The following is a 9128-nucleotide window of genomic DNA, read 5'->3' as shown; positions in this document are numbered from 1 at the left end:
CAACCTCCGCTAGTTTTTTGACAAGGTTAAGCCGAGTTGGTTAGCAGTGACATTTACATCGATGTATTGACGTGTAATGTAACTCGTCCTTTTGTTCATTGCGTGTGTCTTAATTCGGTACATGCGAGTTGATGCTTATTCGGAGTGCGTAGACGTCTGTGGGAACCTGAATACCGTGAAAAATTCTGAGTAATCCCCTTGATGCATTCGTGAGATAATCACTTAAGATTATTACGTTGTAAATCATTAAACGTGTGGTTTAATCTGCATTTAAGAAGGGTGTGGTCTTAATGAGATGTACGTTTTCTTTTTTAAAAATCCGTACCAACTAACGTATGCTAACGTCTTCTTGGTTCTTTCGGTAAAGTCACGTAGAAGGGAAGTAATAAAATAATAAAAATAAAACATAATACAATATTTTTATTATTTTATTTGATGAATCCTTGCAGTCACGAAAGCTTTAAATCGAAAAGTATGCTGACGTGTTTTTTTTTCCGTTTTTAAAATTAAATTTATATAATCGGCACTTAACTTAAATTGTTTAAACCACTTTTTTTTTAAACGAACATTACATATCCATGCACGGTGTGTTTGAATAGATAACCGAATACCTTTTTCCAGAATAGGAACTTATTTTTTAATGTTTGCTGGAGAGACAAATACGCAAAGAAAGATCGCCTGCCCTTTTATAACACATCAATGGTGTGATCTGAATTAACAGAATTGTTTTCCTGCAAAACATTAACTTTTTTCATGTTCTTATTTTCTTGCCCTTTCAAATGTGTATTACAAAATGCTCGCATTTTATTTAAATCGGTTTTATCACCACCATTTATATGTTTTGTGTATCTAAAATTGAATTTGTATAATAACTACGTGCTGTACGTACAGTACCATACTGTGTGTATATTATCGATTTACGATGCCGTAATAAGTTTGCAAATATCAATCGGAGTGGCTTAATCTTTTACGTTTAAAGGGATGGTCTGCATTTAATAATTTCCTGTCCAAATATTTGTAACCAACTAATAGCAACGTTTCGAATTATTCCCTTTTTACTCCCATACTACATTTAAATTATTAACATACACAAACCATGCGTACATTTACACTACACCGTATTATTGATCAACTAAACATCGGTGTGTTGTGCACAACGCAGAACGGTGTGTGTGTACACACACACACCGTTTTGTATTGCGCGTCTTCAGTGTCCACGTGTGAGCACGCGGGATATGAACATTGTTTGTATATCTTGTTACAAAAAAGTTACGAGAAAATAAACGCGTTAAATAACGGCTCCAAACACAGGTGTGTGTGTGTGTGTGAGGGAGCTTGGGGCCAAGTTAAACATGACAATTGGCTTAAGGCTCAGCGAATTCAACACTTTTGGTGAAGATTTTTACAGTAAGCTTTTGATCTTCGAAAAATAAGGCTGTTAAATGAAAGCCAACTTTAACATATAAAGTAAGAGTCGTGGAAGTTTACCGTGATTATTATGTTCTCTTTAACTTGGCTTAGAAGATGGCCAGGCGCGCGTGTGTGATGTTTTATATCTTGTGTATAATGTGCTGCAGTGGTTAGACCGCACCGCCTGATGAATCAGGCCCCCCCCCCCACCCCGAGTTCGATTCCTGGCAAAGGACATTTTTTATTTCGTGGCGAATGATCTACGGAACCGGTGATGAACGACCTCCTTCCCATAAACAAACCGTAATGACCCCGCGTGGTTTGCAGTACAGCACTTCGTGTGTGGTCAGCCAACCTCCCAGGACTGATGCTGCAGTTTGTAATCGAGCAGTGGATTGGTCCACTGTGACACCCCCCCCCCCCCCAGATTTAATTCTCTAAAAGTTTTTTTTAAGCAAGGTTTTGTGTAGAACTGAAATTAATTTTCAAAGGAGAAAAACAAAATTCTTAGGTTTTTTCGGTAAAGTCACTTAGGTAAAAAATTTAAATTAATAAAAGTAAAATAAAAATAAAATTTTTACTTTTATTAATTTTAATTTTTTACCTACGTGACTTTACCGAAAAAAACCCTAAGAATATGAATCCTTGCAGTCACGAAAGCTTCAAATCTGGAGAAAAACAATGTTAGTGGTCAATTCGGCGTCACAAGAGATGCTGACCACCACTCTGTGCATTGTTGTAATTCTATTCTTGTTGTCTTTAGGGAAAGTCACGTAGATAGGTTCAACCGAAAGACCCAAGAATATGAATTCCTGCAGTCACAACAGCTTTAAGTCAAGATTGTTGTAATCGTTACAGAATATCAGTTTAATTTAAAGTGAGAGTCTCTTAGCAAGAACAATTTGAGTACAAATGGGGTACTAAGTGTAAGCAACATATTTTTTACACGTAGGCTTTCGCGACCAATAACATCCATACGTTTGTTTGGGGTTAGATCGCGTAAATATAAATGTGTCGTTAAACCCGCCACCACCCGACACAGCCAACTAGTAAGGTTTGTCACGTAAACAGAACGTGGCCAATTCGTCACTAGTACAGCACACCGGTGTGTTGGAGAGCAAATCCACAACATTTATAATCGGAGTACGACGTTTTGCCTGTAATTAAAACTAGCATCATCAGGCGACAGACAGATCTGTGGATAAATCCTCCTGTTTCGTTCTCTAATTATGGCTAACACCATCTGTTACACGCGCAGAAACACATTTATACACGTGCACAAATTGACTGCCATTTACAATTGTCTCGCCAAAGCCTCATCTTTGTGAGGAATCTCACGGAATCCACTTTGTGAGCTTTTCAACTTCGTTTTTAGGTGCCGTTGTGGATTGGGTGATAACACGTTGAGCAGGATTTATGAATGTGAACTCTGAAAGGTCTCCAAGGACGTGGGACATGGACTAACCTTCTTCATGGGGCCATCGATACACACGTGAAAGCGATCCGGGGGCATACGGCCCTTTCCTCAATTACAGTTAACCGGCAGCCATGGAGATGGTTTCAAACGAGACGTGCCTGGGTTTGGTAACAGGATCTTGTAAAAAGATGGGGGGGGGGGGGTTGTTGTTTATGTGCCTCTGTGTGTGTGTGTTGCGTGACAATTGGATCTGTGCTAAGAGTGGGGGCATCCATTTTACAAAAAAACCAAACTGAAGAGCGAGAGTGGGGAGGGTGGAGTCGGAGAAGAGATGAAGAAGAGATGGAGGGGGGAGGGGGGTGAAGTTTGAGAGAGGGGTGGTGGGGTGTGGTACACAGCCTAGAAATCTACTTAAATTCGAATGAGTAACTTGTGCATTAACAGCTCATCAGGTGGCCTGAATCTAAAAGACCTTTCACATGGAAATGTGGCTCCGGAGTGATGGGGGGTGGTGGTGGTTGCTGGTGGGAGGAGGAGGATGAGGAGGAGGAGTTGCAAAGTCCTTTGTGTCACTTGGACGCTTCAGTTTTCAGCAAAAACTTTGCAAGCAGGAAGTTTCATCCATATGGAATGCGGTTTCTGTCGGCCATGTTTGAGAACGTAAATATATAAAGAACAATGTTTATAGGGCTGGTCACTCAGGAGGGGTTTTTTTTTATTTAAACCAGAAAAAAACACCTACAAAAGAAGCCAGTTTTCTAGCCTTAAATGAGATGCGTTTTGATGCTACTGAATTGGCGGTCACCTTAAGCTTTCAGTGTCCACGCGGATCCATTTTTCAGCAACGCAGTCGATCTATTAAGCAAACGTTACAGGACTCTTGGAGTTTTTTTAAATATAATCTTATGGTCTAAAAAACACTTCACCCATAACATCCGCCAAATTAAAACAGTTGTGGCGAAGTGCACAACACCCCTCACTAGAACCTAAATGTAAAATTAATTTTCAAATTTAAAACGAATTTCTATAGAACTACTTTTGTGTTTTTTGTTTGTTGTCCTTCCCCGCATCTGCGATTAGCACGGTTGGCTACGTACGGTGCGAAAGAAGTTCAACGTACACACGAATCTGACAACACGAGTTTGATGCTCACCCACGGCCTGTATCGACCGGTGCGGTGAAGTATGGTCAAATGGCATTCAGCCAGTCGTGGATTGGAAAGGGGATGCACGTTATTGTCATTGAACAAGATGTGCGCGTCGATTGTTAATGTTTAACAGTTAACCAAAAGAGCACATTACTGCAGCAGGTTCTGTACTCTGTGCGTGTGTTGTGCCGATGCACACGATGTTTGCGGCAGGTACATGCAGAGTCGTGTGTACACAATGTAGGGTTATTTTACTACAACAACAGCTGACATTCTCTGCTCGATGATGGTGACAAAGACAACGACCCCCCGTGTAGCCTTAGACTGTAGGGGCAAGTGCTGTTAGCGAGCACCTATGAAGGCCGGCACGGCACGCGAGGGGGTGGGTGGCCAGCAACCACGCCCGGCCGCCTTTGTCTCCCCAGTGGCGATGTTTACGCACCGCACCAGGTACCCATTTGAGGCCGAGTCGACTTAGGGGAGGCTGGGCACATTCGTCACCGATGTTGGGCCGTGAGTGGGAATCGAACTCTGTCCGCCGGGTTCGCAGCGCAGCGCTAACCACGATCACTGCTGCCCCGTGATGTCGCTCGACATCACTGCGGCGCGAACAGGGTGGCCACGTGGAGTGGTGAAGGACCGCTCAATCCTTACGGCGTCAACGAGGAGACCCCCCAAGTTATTGTGTGTGTTTGTGTGCGTGGGGGTGGGGTGACCGAGCTCTGTATTAAAGATCTACACACTCGTGATGCACGCTAGCAAACCTACGTACGCAAGCACGCGTGCAGTCAACACAAAGCAGTGTGGCACATCGCCGATTTTAATGGTTCTCACAACATACCAGCGGCGTTGGGCCGAGTTTGCATGTTTACTCGGTCCCCCCTTTGTTAATATAATAAAATTGAGGCTATACCCTATCATTACAGTCTCGCATTGTGCGGTGTGTTGTAAACAGGTTAGGTATTCCTGCCCTAGATTTATCTCTTGCCGCCTGTACTGCACACAGCACTATGCTAATCTGCAACATTGCTTATCAGTCTGTTTAAAATGGTCTTAGGTATGTATGATTAGAGTTATCTGGCCCAAAGCAGTGCAATTTATTTGCTGTGTAGGTGCATTTTAAATCAAATAGTATGCTACTTATAAAGCTGCGTATCCCGTGCGACAAAGATCTGTACTTGTAAACGTTTTAATCATTGTTAACTTTTCAGCAGCTGCTTTATCAGTCAACGTGGAAGGTTGGGTCAAAGTTGAGCCCACGGTTGTAACCACATGCAGGACGTTGCAGGCTCAATTGTGGCCCTACTTACTTGTAGAGTAATTGAGTTTCATTACCAACCACGGCTAACATCAGTAGAGAGGGTTTTTGTGGTGCAGTATTGGGCTCCCTTCGTCAACGTACAGCAATCATTGGGTCAAACAATCTCCATGTGGGGAGGCCTTCATCCAGCAGCGGAGTGGGGGTGCAAATTATTATTACGGTGTACTTTATCACTCTAATATGTTACAGAAATATACAATACTGTTATTGTTGTTGATCCAGAGCTTCAAGACACCTTTCACGAGAATCCTGCTTTGTTGGTTACCCAATTCATCATTGTTTAATTCACTTAAATTATCATTATTTTTAATTAAACAAATGATGTGGTGATGCCGCTGGCTTTGGCAGTGGTGCACAATTCACAAACACCAACACTGTCTTAATCGTAAACAATATATCCTGCATATAAAAAAATACGTGACGCTTTGTGCAATTGCCCACCATAATATCACAAATAAGGGCAGCGTTATTGACGAATGTCTCTAGTTTTCATATTTTATATACGTACATGTTGCTGCAGGAATGCTGGCGTTTTTGGCATTTTCTGCTGCTGTCTCTGGCGGATAATTTGACTTACAGCACCACCGGTACAATCGGTAACAGCCCTACAAGTCGTCAGTGCGTACAGGTGTTGTAATTGCCAGGTGGCTTAAGCACAATAAAATCCCTGCGACATTTGCGCGGTACAATACACGCGAGCAATGTTAGATTCAACAAAGTTTATAATTATATGCAATGGACAACGCTGAAACATGAGATTTGGCATACAGTAGTTTCGTTGTTTCTCATTGTAGGCTGCTTCATAAGCGATATCTTCACAATGTACACAATACATTAACATATCAGACCCTCCACGTGGCCTCGTGCGAGGCTGGTTATGCTGATGAGACAATTAAATGTCGAAACCGGTAGACAGTGTACCGGTCTTGAACCATTGCTGCTGAAATAAGGCACTCCCAGGAGGCTGATGGAAATTGTAATAGTAAAATATATTTTTTATGTGGATGGACAGATGTAAAGGCGGGGTCTGGTGTGTTTATTTATTTTGTCCGTGCTTATATTGCGTTAAGTAGAACCAATGGTTAGCGTCATTGTGGCAACAAAAAAATACATTTGCATAGGGGAGACTTTGCACAGAAGGCGCATATGGTATGAATTCACACATACGGTGGTGTAAATGAACATCTGCCTTTCGGGAAGGACTCGCCCTCCTTTTTATGGGAATATGGAATTTCCACCACTGACACACAGCCACCCCTGCCAACGAGAGACACTGCCACGTGCTCGATTGATGGGGGGAAGACAACTTCCACTTGACACTTAAGCCCATCTCTCTAGCCTCCTGCTAAAATTTGCAGGAAATGCAAGGGTAGTAAAGGCACGCACAAGAAAAAAAAACTATATCTGGGCAGCGACACACCCCGCTCATATTTGTCCACGCTTTCTTGTTTGTTTGTTGTTGTTGTTGGTGTTGTTGGGAGACGGTGGCGTTTGAATGATTCCAGGCATGGTTGGGTAGTCGGGAGCCATTCGCACTTTTGGGAAAGCTTCTATTGATGCCGGTCATTGCTCTCACGGGATGGTGTGATGTGTTTACAACACTCATTTCCTGAGCCCTCCCGTTGTTAAAGCCATTGTGGCACCTGTGACCGCATTTAATAAGACAGCCGTACATCCGGAAAGTGCCTTTCACCCTCCTCCTCCTCCTCTGCTGCGAGCGTGTGGCTTGTGAATATGCGCGGTGTGGTTAGCATTTCAGTGGAGCCCAAATTGACCAGCGTGTGATGCTTGAATAATAATACACCGCATGTGTATGGGTTATGGTGATGTTTTCCCTGGAAATGTGGACATTTTTTTTGACACTGTTGCCAGGAATTCAAATGGAGATGACCAACGCCCAATGATTAATAGGAGCTTGGGGTACTTAGAATTAAAAAAAAACCCGATAATTACAAAGGACTATAATGGTCTATTCATTTTGGACAATTATTGATATGGACTTGAGTAGTAAATTGTGTGCCTGGGAGTGTTACGTTTCATTGGGAGGCTGTGTCAGGATCACATTTTGAGTTCTCAAGTGTCTTGAGCAGTGCAGTTGATGAGCGCAGTAAATAATGAATATATTAAGCAAGAATGTCTGATTATATTACAGTACAGTATAATTTGCGGCCCTTTGTCAATCCACTGCTGGATGAATGAAGGCCTCTCAAGTCAAGTTATTTTTGGTTAACATGCAGCGCCTTTTTGGCACAAATCTGCCACCCAAGCGTTATCGCATCATTGCACACATAAACATAAAAATAAACAACTCTATACAACAACAACAAATATCAAAGGCAAGTTGTGGCTGTCAGTCTTAGGGGTGGTTGTTGAGAATGCTTCACCATACCGGTCAGAGTGTGTTGGTCAAGGAGGGGGCCCAGGACAGCTTCACATATCGCCGGCTGCTGAATCGATCTCCGGTCACGGAATTCATAGCTCGGTGCGCTAACCACCACGTTACTGCTCAACCACGACTTGTGATTGACCGATGTAAACTGTGATTCTCTAGAAGAGATAGAAAGCTGACATGGCACATATATAGTAATTCCAAAAAACTAAATCTCATGTTTTAACCCTCCCAAGTTTTTTTTGGGGGGGGGTAAAAATAATATTTTTGAGGTTTTTGAAACGAGTTCAAAATTACTGAAAGGAGATTAATGCTAACATGTTATATATTTTAAAATTATCAAACCTAGAAACCCCCGCACCCCACCCCCCAATACAATATAGTATTGGTAGGGAGACATTTAAAACATTTCAAGCAAGATTGTGTTTAAACATGGGCCTTTAAAATGCTTGAAAATTGAGCTTTTGAAGGGTGTTAGATCCCAATTGTATAAATTATTTCTGACTCTGTCTTGGTATTTTTTGTACTAAGCAGGGAATTCCTGCTACCAGTAGTTTTATACAGTATAGTTCAAGAGCTTAGAAACAGCGTATACAATATATACACACATTCACAGGTATACAAGTTTACATATAAAAAATATGCAGTTTTTTGTATCAATTATTTCACAATTCCTATAGGGCTCTAAAAAGTTATTTTTTATCAATAAAGCAGTATATACAGTGCTATCTAAAGACGCAATCTTTTAAGATGCATAAATATACATATATCAATGTGCAGGTCTTACATTGCTTTCATCCATTGCAGAATCCTCATGGCTTTCGTTTGTACAAACATATTTTATGCAGATAGAATGCATACGTTTAAGAATTCACCCTGCACCTAACATCACATTTCTAAGTGAAACAAACTGAAAACAAACCACATTGTCAACAATTCATGAAGCCTGCACATAGCATTTATTGTTAAGCTAATGGCATGAAATAAATAAACTAGTGAAATTCTATCCTCCATGATTTACAATAGCATGGAGGGTTTTAAAATTCAAGCGGTATTTTTTTTTTAGACGCCGCTTTGTTAGCATTTTCTTAAGACAGACGATATACACAGGGATTAAAGACAGGATGCCAAGGAAAAAATACAAGTGAATTGAAGCTAGCAGAAGGCCTCCTCACAAAGCCCTATCAGTCTTAACGTTGATGCACTTTGTATTTTTTTTCTCTCTCTCTCTCTCCCCTCTCTGAAGCATCATCTTAATCTCGGAGGGTTTCAATTACGGGACTGTCCAGCTGGTCTGAAAAAAAAAATTATCCCACAGATTTTACCCTCAGGGGGGGGAGCACCCACAGGTCTTAGCGAGCTTGAGCACACAGATATGTGTTGCCATCCGGCCGGCCCGTGTACAGAAGCACACACACACAAACCGTGGCCAGGGCACTCATGT

Source organism: Lethenteron reissneri, chromosome 52, assembly GCF_015708825.2.
Source record: "Lethenteron reissneri isolate LAM-NWPU_2019-01 chromosome 52, ASM1570882v1, whole genome shotgun sequence".
In the NCBI taxonomy this organism is placed as follows: Eukaryota; Metazoa; Chordata; class Hyperoartia; order Petromyzontiformes; family Petromyzontidae; genus Lethenteron; species Lethenteron reissneri.
This window is presented reverse-complemented; position numbering follows the sequence as displayed.